Source organism: Macrotis lagotis, chromosome 1 (genome assembly GCF_037893015.1).
Source record: "Macrotis lagotis isolate mMagLag1 chromosome 1, bilby.v1.9.chrom.fasta, whole genome shotgun sequence".
NCBI classification, from domain to species: Eukaryota; Metazoa; Chordata; class Mammalia; order Peramelemorphia; family Peramelidae; genus Macrotis; species Macrotis lagotis.
Window position 1 is genome coordinate 142,441,199 of NC_133658.1, and position 14,282 is coordinate 142,455,480.

At 35.0% G+C, this 14,282-nt stretch overlaps 1 long non-coding RNA gene across 3 annotated transcripts in view; it reads left to right on the plus strand.

Annotated features, from left to right (window-relative positions):
• The window catches only part of LOC141504179 (uncharacterized), a 452,895-nt gene that overhangs the window by 158,844 nt on the left and 279,769 nt on the right, over nucleotides 1-14,282 (plus strand). The gene's annotated exons all lie outside the window — the stretch shown is intronic.

Below are 14,282 nucleotides of genomic sequence, written 5' to 3' on the forward strand. Positions count from 1 at the left end.
TTTTTCTAAATTAAAGGTAATAGTCCTTGGTCTCTGTCCAAACTCCACAGTTATTTCTCTGGATACAGACAGTATTCTCCATTGCAGGGAGCCCCAAATTGTCCCTTATTGTTGCACTGATGGAATGAGTTAGTCTATCAAGGTTGATCATTGCCCCCATGTTACTGTTAGGGTGTACAGTGTTTTTCTTGTTCTGCTCATCTCACTCAGCATTAGTTCATGCAAATCCCTCCAGGCTTCCCTGTATTCCCATCCCTCCTGGTTTCTAATAGAACAATAGTGTTCCATGACATACATATACCACAGTTTGCTAAGCCATTCCCCAATTGAAGGACATTTACTTGATTTCCAATCCTTTGCCACCACAAACAAGGCTGCTATGAATATTTTTGTACAAGTGATGGTTTTACAATTTTCATCATCTCTTCAGGGTATAGACCTAAGTCGTGTTATTGCTGGATCAAAGGGTATGCTCATTTTTGTTGCCCTTTGAGCATAGTTCCAAATTTCTCTCCTGAAAGGTTGGATGAGTTCACAGCTCCACCAACAATGTAGTAGTATCCCAGATTTCCCATAACCCTTCCAACAATGATCATTGTCCTTTCTGATCATATTAGCCAGTCTGAGAAGTGTGAAGTGGTGTCTCAGAGAAGCTTTAATTTGCATTTCTCTAATAAGTAATGATTTAGAGCAATTTTTCATACAACTATGGATTGCTTTGATCTCATCTGTAAATTGCCTTTGCATATCCTTTGACCATTTGTCAATTGGGGAATGGCTTTTTTAAAAAAAAAATTGACTTAGTTCTCTGTATATTTTAGAAATGAGTCCTTTGTCAGAAACATTAGTTGTAAAGATTGTTTCCCAGTTTACTACATTTCTTTTGATCTTGGTTACAGTGGTTTTGTCTGTGCAAAAGCCTTTTGATTTAATGTAGTCGAAATCCTTTGATCACATCTTTAAGCTCTTTAATCTTTTTAATTCTTTGTAAAAAAAAATATGTTGTATTACATCTTCTTCATTGTCTTTTGAGTATTCCATAAATTTAATTCTTTTGTAATTTCTAGGATTCAAAACAATATATGAATGGGAGAACAATTATAAGACTTGGTACTTTGTTTGAGGCAATGGATTGGTATCATTAAAAGTGTTGTACATTTTCCCAAAGCATATCTAACTGACCATATGTGCTGATGACTTGTCCATTTCCTTCTTATCATAATCAGAACCATAGGCATTTTCAATCCACTTCTCTTTTCTATGTGAATAGCTAGACTGATCTTTTTTTGAAAAGATACTTTATAATATTCTGGAGTTTACTGAGATCAGCAAAATTTATGAAAACAGGAACAACTAGAAAACCACTACATATAATGAATCTCTTCTATTTGAACTTATGAAGGTAGCAAACATTCTGACAAGAATATATTTTTCCATTTTAGCTCTCATTGATATTGATAATCAGCATGGAATTAAACAACTTTATCTCTGTTTTTCATACAAAGAATTTTGTTTGATTTTGATGTGTTAGTGGGAGAAACCTGTTAAATGAACACCTTTAGAGATAAAGTGCTTAGTTTTAGTGAATCAAATATTGTAGTATTCAGTATATAATAAATAGTCTGTGATCTTTAATATAGTGCATTTGAATATTCTTAAAATGCATTCTACTCTGGTGGAGCAAAGATGATAGCAAAAAGGCAGTGACCTGCCTGAGCTCTCAGCATAGAATATCTGAATACCTTTAAATAAGCTATAAAACAATTTCTGGAATTGCAGAACCCACAAAAGGATAGGGTAAAATAGAAGGCTAGCAGGAAAGGTCTCAAGATACTGGGTAAGGGTGGATCATAGTCCAGGGTGAGCTGCATCACTCACACTAGGTCCCAGCAAACCATAAGTAGGGTATGGGAGCCACTGAATTACCAGTGGCAGAGGCTGCTTTCTGAAGCTTTTAACCTCTAGACAGTGAGGGGGTTGAACAATTGGTCCTTAGGAGATGACAGGGGCCTCTTTGTTATTACTGAGGCAAGACTCTATGGCTTTGCCCAGTCTCAGATTTTAGGTGGCAGACCCAGGGTAAGGAGCAGCATTAGCATATCAAAGCTTGTGGTCACAGTAAACCAGAGACCCTCACCATAGTTCTAACACAGAAAAGAATCCTTCTGGTCACTCATATATAAGAGCATAGACAGGGAGAATAAATACATCTCTTCTGAGATCAAGTTTCTTTGGAAGTTTGAAAATTTTGCAGGTCCTTCTGCAGTACATCTTCCACTTTGGAAGCAGAGTCCATTATAGCAAAGAATTAAAAGTGAAGAAATAAATAGACTGTAAAAACAAGCAAACAGAAAAAAATTCTGACTGTAGAAAACTGCTTTGGTAGGTAGAAAGATCAAAAAAGCATGCTCAGAAGAAGACAAAATTAAAGGTCATACATCCAAAGATTCCAAGAACCAGATGAATTGGTCTCAGGACATAAAAGAATTCAAAAAGAATTTTGAAAATCAAGTAAGAGGAAAAATGAGTAAAGAAATGAGTGATATGAGAAAAATCATAGAAAAAAACAAGTCAACAGCTTTGAAAAGGAGATACAATAAATTCTGAAGAAAATGTAATCTTAAAAAACAAAATAGGCCAAATTGTAAAAGAGATACTAAGAACCAGTGAGGAGAAGAATGTGTTAAAAAGCAGAACTGGCCAAATGGGAAAAAAGAGGCATAAAAATTCTCTAAAGGAAAAAAAATTTTAAAAATAGAATGGACCAAATGGAAAAGGAGTTTCAAAAGTTCAATGAAGAAATTAACTGCTTAAAAATTAGAACTAAGCAAATGAAAACTAATGATTTAAAGAGAAATGAAAAACAATAAAACAAACCCCCCGAAAAAAGAAAAAAATGGACAAAAATGTGAAGTATTTTCTACATATGTATAACCTATATTGAATTGCCTGCCTTCTCAATTAGGAGGTTAGAGAGGAAGGAAGGGAAAGTATTTGGATGTCAAATTTTCAAAAATGAATGCTAAAAATTGGTTTTACATGTAATTGGTGAAGAATAAAAATACTTATTTTTTTAAAAATGTAATCTACCTTTGAATATCATTTGTAAAATCCTGCATATTCTTTTCTCAAAGGATTTTCCCAATGTCTGATTATGATTATTTTCATAAATATTTTGAAGAGATGGTAAAATAAGGAGAATTCAGGCTAGTACTAGTTTCATATCGCCTTTTTAAAAATAATAATAATAAAAACAATCTGAATTTTTCCCAAACTGTTGTTTCTTTCTTATATTTCAGAGACCTTGAGAAATGATCTTTCAATGCTCTAAAAACCATGCCATCTTCAACTCTGTGATAGTCTCTGCTTTAGCTTTTGCTAGTCAAACTGATTGTTTTTCATTTTTTTCTATTTTAAGTCAGTCAACAAGCATTTAATGCTTACTATGTTTCATGATTTCAATGTCATTTTTATGCTTTCTTCCTCATCTGTGTCAAGTTGTGATCTAAATGTAATGGACAAAAATGTCATTAATAAAGAAAGGAAATAGTTACAGACATCTTGACATGCTTTTCCATTTTTTGTTGGTTGTCCTCTTTTCAGTTCCATCCTTAATTGCTCTTAGTATGATTTGATTTAGTTGGATCTCTCATCAAGATTTTGATAACTTTAGGATCATAGCTTTAAGTGCTGTAAGAGCTCTTGTTGGTTATCTATTCTAGCTCTCTCATATTTCAGGTGAGGAAAGTGATGCCCAGAGAATTTGTGACTTATCCAAGGCTACAGGAGTAATAATTAGCAAATTCAGTATCTGAATTTTAGTCTTCTAAATTCAAATTTAACAATTTTTATACTGTACTCTGCTGCCCTCACTTGATTTTCCTTCCACTGGTTCTTTTTTATATCATTCACAATTTTCTGTCACAGCCCTCTATAAGATTTTATAATGAAATTTTTTAAAAACGTTTTTGCCTTTGGCTATTATATTTCCATTCTTGTAAAGAAGATGAACTATTTATAGAATGCATCATTTTCTAGCTAATTTTGGTCTCTTCATTGTGAATATTGATTTGATTTTTTTTAGAAAATTATAGTGGTTTGTATCAATGTGTGTTCACTTGCCAATTTCCCATTTTGTTTCAGAATCAATATATCATTTGACCGAAGTTATAGCATTTTGGCACTATTTCTTCTAATTTTTATTCTTCTGTCTAATTTGGTTCTAATTATATAGATAGTTACTTATGAAAATAAGCACTTTGCTCTTTTTAAAAATATAATAAATTCATTTTTACCAATAACGATGATAATTGTGTCTTATCCATATCTTAAAGAAAGCATTCGATATGCCTAAGTGTGAAGTTCCTTGATAGTCTCTAATTCTTTGGCTATTCTCACTTTCTGTTTCTGAAACATATTTTCCATTTCTTTCTATATTTCCACACATTCATACAGATGAATACCTTTGGATTTGTCACTGAGTAGTAACTAATATATTGATGATGGGTAGGTTTTCTATCCAAATTCTATGATTTGGTAAAGGTAATAAATCTAAATTAAGGACAGGAATTTGAAACTAGGATTTAAAGTGGCAAATGGTGTTCTGAAATGACTCCACTGTATTTTTTTACCTTTTTTTCATCCCATTTATTTGCATGGGAGCCCAAAAAGAATGATGAGGCTAAGAAAAGTGGGCGTACTTAGACCAAAACAGCCTTTGAAGTTTAATGGAATGAGAACTGCTACAATGATTCTGAATTGGTGCCATCTGGCAATGGGTCTTGAAGGGGAAATATACAGAATTTTTAAACCTAAGTAGATAGAAGATTTGAGCAGAAAGACTATCCTGGATGAACAGGAAGTTGAGATTAAAAATAGACATAATGTGTTACTTTTCTGGATAGATATATGGTATTGAAAAAAAGCTTAGACTAAGGAAAAAGGAATCACTTTTCAAAGTGGAAACATCTCTTACTATCAAGGTTCTAAGAATGAATTGATCTCCTTTTGGGGAAGAAGAAACAACTAAGGGTTTTTTTCCCCTTTTCTATGACAGTCTAGATGTATGTCCTCCCTTTCTAAAATGGCTTAAACTTTAGTTTCTGGGGATTTGAAATAAAATAACCTAGGCAGTTTCCAATCTTCCTTTCATTAGTGAGAGGTAGCATTTCAGCTGCAGCATCAAACTGACCCCAGAAGCTGAAAGTAGAAAGCAGTTGCACAATCCTGTTTCAGTGAAGTCATCTCTTGGTAGCCACAACAGACAACAGAATAAGTTGGAGATTATCAACAACAGCTCTATGAGATTCTTTAGGAATAATTCCAGTTGATGACTATGTACCACTTCCACAATCTTGAAGAGAATAGATGTCATTTAAGGTCATCAATGAGATGGAGCAGTAGAAATATCTAAAATCAGTGATTGCCCTTGGGCTTCAGAGATATGAATTACTTTTATATACATATATGTTGTGGTCACATATTCTCAGTGTGTGTGCCCTTGATGTTTCCACTCTTCCCAGAGAAGAGTGGGAAAGTGACATCTGAAAGACCTGCATACCTGTGCAAAAATGTGCCTCAAGTTATTTCTCATTGTATTATGCTGTGATTTCATTGCATGCTTTTGCTTTGAATTAATTTTTTTCTTTGACTTATTAGTTAAAGCAAATATGTCAGTGGGGATTTGTAAGATATGTTTTATAAGTGGATAAAAGTCCATAGAATACCTTGAAACAGAGCAAGTTTATATAGGAAGATCCATGTGAAAGTTGCATTGTCCCCAGCTGCTATATTAATTTAATTTGGAGCTTACTATGCTGTCTAGAATTACTTGTTTCTCATTTTCTGTCACAAATATTGGCACATAGGCTGGTTATTTTTGTGGTAGTCTTTTTGTAATTGATAATCATAAATACTGTGAGCATTCTCTATACCTAATCTCTATGTACATCAATATCTATGTAGTTGCTGTTGAGGGTTTAGGCATTAAACTGACACCCAGAAAAGAAGGGGTAAATTATGGGAGTATAGAAATGAGAAGAAAAGTGAAGGGTAAGGATATTGATAGGTGAAGAGGTGGTGTGATTTTGTGGGAGACTAATGTAAGATGTCTCTAGGGGAAGTTGAAGTGCAATCAATTATCTCATATTACAATTAGGTTGGAGGTTTCAACTTTGGGGACCTTAAGCTTATGAGACAATTTGAAATGACTTTTAGGAAGGAGACTTTGCCCGGAGAGCTTATAGCAAGGGTGTGGAGGAGCTACTATGTTTGTTTTGGGTTTAGGTTTTTGCAAGGCAATGTGATTAAATGACTTACTTGCCCAAGGTCACACAACTAGGTAATTATAAGTGTCTGAGGTCAAATTTGAACTCAAGTCCTCCTGACTCCAGGACTGGTGATCTATCCTCAGCACCACCTAGCAGCCCTGAGGAGCTACTTTGAAGTCATGTTTGTTTTTTCAATTTCATTTTCTGAAGAAGAAAAAATGGAACATGGGGGAAAAAATTATTTCAGGTTCTTCATTTCTACTTTAGACAAGAGAGCTCTGACTGCGAATGGTATTACATAATGAGTGGGAACTGGGTTGTAATTAAAAAACTGATTCCTAGGACACAAAGATTGAATGAATTGACAGAGGTGAGGTGGAAGGAGAATGATGTCATCCACTGCAGTTCTCTCTGATGGATGATACCAGTTCTTAGAGCAGCCAGAACAAAATGGGGATGGTTGGATGTGGTCAGTGAAAAACTGGAAAAGAGAGACATTGTGACTTACTGTACCTTGATGTTTTTTTCTTTATGAACTTCTCTTAGGCTCTAGTACTCTAATTACTTTTGCCTCTATCAATGGCACTTCCATGATTACCAAGTTGCCTCCCTTCTCTACCTCCTGAGCTTAAGAAGGTCATGTACTCTGTGAAACAGAGCAGAATTTATCCTGGTATGGGGCAGGAGCTCAGAGGCCCAATACTTGAGTAATATTTTGGTGTCTCCTAGAGCATCTCTGTAGGGTGATTACTAATACAGATAATCATGTATTGTTAGATGATAACTTACAAATAGTATTTATATAGTGATACTAGAGACAACTCAGAAGACTTAAGAGTGAAGCTGTTCATGTCTTTCACCTTGCATACTAGTTCAGCTGTTGAGATTGATATCATCAGTTTTTGTCTCAATTTCTGAATAATAGATTCTGGTCTCTCACAAGTATGCTGATCTTAACCTGGCTCTGAAAAGAGGCAAAGGGTAAAGGGAAAGGACTTAAATTTATTAGCTGGGTGGGATATCTCTCTATATTTTTCAGGGAAAAGTCCTTTCTTGTTTATGAGAAGGAAGGGGAGAAAAATTGTTGGCTTGGTTCATTGTGAAAAGGTGTGAACTTTGGGCTGAGTATCTTTTATAGGGATGTTTGTCAGGATGTCTCTGACATATTCTGTGTCTTAACCAGTGTTTCACCTAAGTAACTTTGCTTTCTGTGAATCTAGTTTGAATGGCTAAAGCAGGAAATATGACCTTATTTTTTTTATGAATTAATTAATTAATTAATATAAATTAATTAATTTATAATTTTTTATAATTTTTTCCAATCACATGCAAAGGTAATTTTGAACATTCATCCTTTTGTAAACTTTTAAATTCCACATTTTTTTACCATCCTCTCTTTCCTTCCTCCCTCCCAGGCAACAAGCAATCTGGTATAGGTTGTTCTTGTACAATCACATACAACATATTTCCATACTAGTTGTATTGTAGAAGAGGAATTAGAACTAAGAAAAAAACATGAGAAAGAAAGAAAAACAAAAAAATCAAAAAGTGAACATAGTATGTTTTATTCTGTATTCAGAATCCATTTTTCCCCCTCTTGAGTATGGATGTCTTTTCTCTTTTCTTGCACAGAACTGTGCAGATTTTATCTCAGTTCAAGAAGCTTCTGATTGGGTTAAATATAAAATTCAAATTTGACTAGTATTTAAAGTCCTTCCCAATCTAACTTCAAGCTAAGTTTCTAATATATGTCACATTTCTCCCCTATTTAGACTCTACATTCTGACCAAACTGGATTATTTGCTGTTACCACTATATAAATCACATTTAGTCTCCTTTTTCTGCATTTTTTAACCAGGTTGTACCCCATCCCTTAAATGTTCTCCCATCATCTCTTGAAGTCCATAGTTCTGATCAGAACACAATTCTAAGATCACCTTCTAGAGAAGGCATTACCTAATTCTTCCAGTTTTTAGTTGTCAAAAGTATGTATCTCATTATACATACACATGCCTAAAAGCAGATGGGAAGACTTTTTCTTATCTACCAGAAATTGACTGTACTTTTTTTACTCTGAGAATATTGCATTCATATTGAGATCAACTATTGTAACCTGCTTTGTAGGAAAAAAAAAGCTTTCAGGAAGCTATCTTACATTAATTTTAGATTTTCCAAAGGGTATAAGAAAAAAGGAAACAGGAAAACACATCTCGTACAAGCAGAACAATTCCCTGAACATGCAGTGTTTTTCAAAGATAAATCACAAACACAAATTTATCCCAAGTATCTAGTACTGGGGGAGAAAAACTGCACTATTCACTGTCTATTTCCTAGCATTTATTACTTACCCAACATGAAAGGATAATACCCCAGTGATGGGAAAATGGTGCCTAAGGCCATTGAGTATAGTTGAATTAAGCATTGTAAATATCCCCAACAACATGTTTAATTAACTAGGATACTTGGTTGATATTAAATCTACATCAACTAATATTAAAAACATATATATTGAGGCTAAACAGCTTAAGAAATTCTCAGTATCTGATTGTGAAGTGTTCATTTTCAAAGCACAGGTTCATTGAATCTTTCCAAATTGAGCGTTGGGGACTGGAACATTATAGTTGCTTTGGAAAGAAAACTGGGGCAAATTATATTTTTATGCTCCATTATAAGCCCTGCTATAGTAGACATAGACATCTCCCCATAAGAACACACTAACAAGACATAGAAAGGAAGGAAAAGAATGAAGGGAGGAGAGAGAGAAAAGGTGATGAAAAGACAGCCAGGAAGAAGAGAGTAGAGTTGGAAGGAGAGGGTCTCATTTATAAATCAATCAATAAATATTTAGCATCCGCTATGTGCCTGGTATTGTCTTAAGTGCTGGGGTTTCAAAAAGTGGCAAAAGATAGTTTTCATCCTCAAGAAGTTCATAATCTAATGTGGAAGGTAACCAATCAATGAAGACAGACAAGTTATATGCAAAATAAATAAGAAATAATTAACAAACAGGAGGCATTAGAACAAAAAGGAGATGAGAAAGTCTAACTATAAAAGATGGGAATTTTCTAAAGATTCTACAGAATTTGGATGGGATTAGCCATCACTTGCCTTTCCTGTGAACAAAAAACTACCTTAACTAGGTGTGGCTTAAAACATCTCTGGAAAGGTTTCATCTACATCTTATTTGATGGCCTACCATGATGATGTTTTCACTACTTCTTAAAGTCCTGTATGCTTTGGGATAACTAATTGTTAGAAATTTCCCCTAGCAAATGAAGATGCAATCTTCTCTTTTAATTTACAAACTTTAGTCCTACTTTTGCCTTAGAAGATAAATAGAATAAGCTTAATTCTTTTTATTTCCTATTCTTCTTGGATTGGGAATCATTTTACTAAGAATCCAGAGATGATTATTCTTTCTTTAAATAATAAAGATCAAAGAACTGTCTGGCATCTTGGCATACATAGTTCAGTAAGTCTTGAAGTCTCTCATCCTTGGCAATGGGGTTAAGTGGTTTACCCAAGGCCACACAACTAGGTAATTATTAAGTGTCTGAGGCTGGATTTGAATTCAGGTACTCCTGACTCCAGGGCCAGTGCTCTATCGACTGTGCCACCTAGCCACCCAGAGAAATATATTTGAGATAGAACGTGGATTTGAGTCATACCCTGAAGTTCTTAAAGAGAGACATAGGGTTGAAGAAAGGGGACTCCCAATACTGATGTGAAATGAATTAGTGCCATAGAGGCAGTCAGCAAGAGGAGAAAGAAAATATAGGTTTGAGATGCAGCAGAGAAGGAAGAGAGACTAAAAAGAGCCATCATCCTATGGTTATCTCAGAGTAGACCACTTGGGGTGAAACTACTAATAATATCCATCAGTTAAAAGACTAAGGGAACTACTAAGAAAAGGTCATCTTTTCCTTCAATGTCCCTTTTAGGGGGCTGTCCATTCATTAATTATCATATTGTATGGCAGCTAAGTAGTGGAGTGAAAAGAATCCTGTGCTGGAGTCAAGAAGATGTCTTCCTGAGTTCAAGTTTCCTTTCAGACACTTCCTAACTGGGTGATTCTGTGCAAGAAGCTTAATGTTTCTTTCAATTTTCCCATCTGCAAAATTGGCTGGAGAAGAAAAAGGCAAATGAATTTAATATCTTTGGCAAGAAAAGCCCTAATAACATTATAAAGGGTTAATATGAGTGGAAATGACTCAACAACAATAAAAATAATAGAAAGAGCACTGAAAATTTTGAAGCCTTATTCTGATACTCATAAATTATGTGAGCCATCCCTTTTTTGAACTTCAGCTTTCTAATCTTTTAACTGAATGCAATAATATATTTGCATTACCTACCTTAAAGTATTGTTGTGAGGAAAACATAAAAATCAAAAAAAAATTATAGCAATGTGTAATCTGTTATATACATATTCAAGTCAAATGTGATAATTAACATAAAGTCTTAGTCATGTCAATGTCAAATCATCAGATATAGTTCGTATTTTGGAGGGGTGATCTATACTAGAAAATTAGTGATTTGCTTGAAATTGAGAAAGATTCTAGGAGAGAGGGAACTGAAAATTTGCTTCAAAAAGTTCCAGCTCAGAAACAGTTTGTTAAAGGTGAATCCCAATGACTAGAGCCAGATAAATCTTAGATACTTGGAGATCAATCAAACAACAAGTAACTACTATGTTCCAGGTATTGTGCAAAGTGTTGGGAATATAAAAAGAGACAAAAACATCCACGACCTCAAGGAGCGAATAATTTAAGGGGAAAACAACAAGCAAACTTCAGACTGGCAGATCTATTAGATAGTTATTGTTCACTCTTTTCAACTATGTCCAATATTTTGTGACCCCATTTGGGGTTTTGTTGATAAAAATACTGTTATGGTTTGCCATGTCCTTTTCCAGTTCTTTTGTCACTTTTTGAAACTCAGGAAACTGAGACAAATAGGATTAAGTGACTTGCCCAGGGTCACACAGATAGTAAGGGTCAAAACTCAGTTTTGAATTCTGGTCTTCCAACTTTCCAACTTCCAACTCTATCCACTGTGCCACCAACTTCCCCAGATCCACCAGAAGTCTATTATATACAATTGGAGATCAATTATGTAGACAAGCAAGTAGCATGGTGATATCCTACAATTACAGGATAAAGAAGCAGAAGCATAGGATGTGATATTCTAATACGTGCATAGAGAAAGCACATCTTAATGCACTATACAAAAGCAAGCTACTTCTAGTTAGTAATTGAGGGGTAAAAACTCTGATATAACAGAAATCTTATAGTTTTAGTTCCAGTCTCTGACAAAAAATGGGAGGGTTAAGTTTATCTCGACCACTTTATCCTCTTTTCTAAATTCTCTTTTTTTGGAGGGACCTCTTACCATTTTCTTAGAGCACCCTATATAAATTAGTTTTGTCAGCTGATTTTCCAGATATCTGAAAGGATGAAAGAAATAAGTATGTGGTGACTAAATGCTATGTCTTTACAAAATGATTTTATATTTGAAAAACAGATTGTGTGCAGAGAGTGATGATTAAGATTAAGAATGAAAAACCAATATTAGAAAGTTAGGCATAAATGAAAAATAATTCAAGACAATGGAAATCTTAACTCCTGAATCACTTGAAATGCTCCAATGTAAAAACTGCTTGACCATTTCAATATAGAGGGATTCTCATTGGCATTTCCTGATGAACCTATTGGGAGATGAGTCTTTGGGACTATTGAGCATCTTTCCCTATGGTGATTGTGTGTGTTCCCTATTGCCTCTTCCCTAAAATCCTAATGACACCACTTTATTGTTATGGTTGCTCCTGGCTGGCTTATTCTTTACCCAGACAAACATTGAAGAGGCGGGCGACAAAGATGGAAAGTTCTCCAAGTTCTCCATTTATTCACTAGAGTACAAGTGCTTAAATATCCTCCCCAGAACCTGGTCCACTCCCACTCCCATGGCACTCTCTAATCAACCAGTAAAACAAAGTTTCAAGGCTCGAGGACACCAGGTGATAAATGTTTACAGTACTCCCACACACACAACAGTCCCTTACAAATCCCCCTTTTTGTTTTTTTTTGAAGCAAAATTCCTTAATTAAATCACATAATGGATGCCACATAAGTTATAAACAAAAGTTCAAAAATAGTACAAACAAATGTCAATTAAACAAAGGTTAAAACACCTAAGCATCCAAGTCAATTAACATGAGTTATTAAATTTTACAAAATAATATTTCCATCATTATATTATGCATGAATCCACAAATTTTTCTCAGAAGGGGGTCATGATTTGTGATATTTCCCTTACCATAAAGGTGTGATGATAAATGAGACAAAGATTACCAACTTTTTTCTTTTGCCAACAAAAGACCTTTCAAAGCAATCAAATTCAAAATCCAAACTAAAAGGAGAAATATTTAACATCAGTAACTGCTTGACAATCATATCAATTTAACATCAAAATAGGTCAGATAGTACAAACAACTCTTTCCCCAAATAAATCATTATTTTATATGATTCAATATTCCCAAATTCATAGAAAAATAATTTATTCAAATATAATTTCCTTCTGAATTATACACACACAGAGACAGAGGTACAAACAACAGAAACAACTCTCTTGAAACACATTTACCAAGGTGAGAGTGATAGCCTCGCCAGTACCAGATCTCAGAATATGGAAACATTTTCCCACTCTCCAGGCTAGCAGAGAGATGTGAAAACATCCTATTGATGATTAAATATACATATATACATAACACACAAATTAAGTCCGGTAAAGAAAAATAACTTATTCTATTATAGAAATATAAGCCATAGGCACAGTCTTCATTCAAAAGATAAAATCTAAATTTCCCAATCCCAGGAAAAAAGTCTTCTATCCCTTTTTTCTTAACTAATTGAACATGAAGCTTTCCAATCAATAGCCTAGGAAAACCATAGTCATTGCCCAAACACCCTCCTCCCCAAACCAGGAAGAAGGCATGGGGGTCCCTTGATTTCTAAAATAAGTTTTTTGGGAGGTCTTTCCCTTCCTGCAACAAAGCATGCATACCTTCTGAGACATAGGCTTGAGTTTTGAAGTTCTAAAAACAAAGATTTCCCTTCTCCCTCCCCCCTCCCTCTTCAGAATTTGGGAATCACAGTAGTGTTTGGTGCACCTGTTGTGACAACTGTGGTGACAGATGGGATGGTTGAGACTGAAGGTGAATGTCTAGCTGTAGAATTAATTGGAGATAGACTGGTAGTAGGTTCCACCAAACAATTACTTGAGTTGTTAACAATAGTACAATTTGGAGTTGTTGCATTTTCTGAATAGTAGCCAGCACCATTACAAACCGTCCAATAGCATGTGACATTTTTACTCTCAACACAGGAAGTGTAGTTAGTGTGTACTTCATGGCTTTCTGGTTCCCAAGAAAAGTATGTGGAGTGCTTGGCTATAGGATGTAGAGTAGAATTCATTGTGGCTTCAGGAGTGGAATTCATTGTATGCATCAGCATAGGCATAAGGGTCAGCAGCATCAACAAGGAGTCTCTGATGTAGGCCATAGTTTTAGGGGTTTCGGTTTCTCTTAGCACACATAGCATGGCCAGACAGGCAGCAGTGACCAAAAAGAATGACCAGAAGGTCCCTTGCATCCCATTCATGGTACTGGTGCTTGGGCAGTGGACTGCTGCTGGAAAAGAAGCTTCATTCCCCTGCCTCAGAGTCTCTACTTCCTGCTGGCTCCTCAATGCTGAATACTTACTTGTTTCTTCTTACTTTTGCTGGTTTCTCATTGGTGAATACTTGTTTCTTCTTACTTTCCATTTCCTCCATACTTCTTTGTTCTAACTTCCCTTTTCAATACCCCTGATGTCTGCCTCTAGATAACAATTGACATGTTACCTTCTCCTAAGTCTTTTGCTCCATGGTGCAGCCTGGAATTTTACCTTGCTCATATCTGCTGGTCCTTATCCTGAACTCCAATCAGATTTCATGTCCCTGGTTGGGCCATTTATT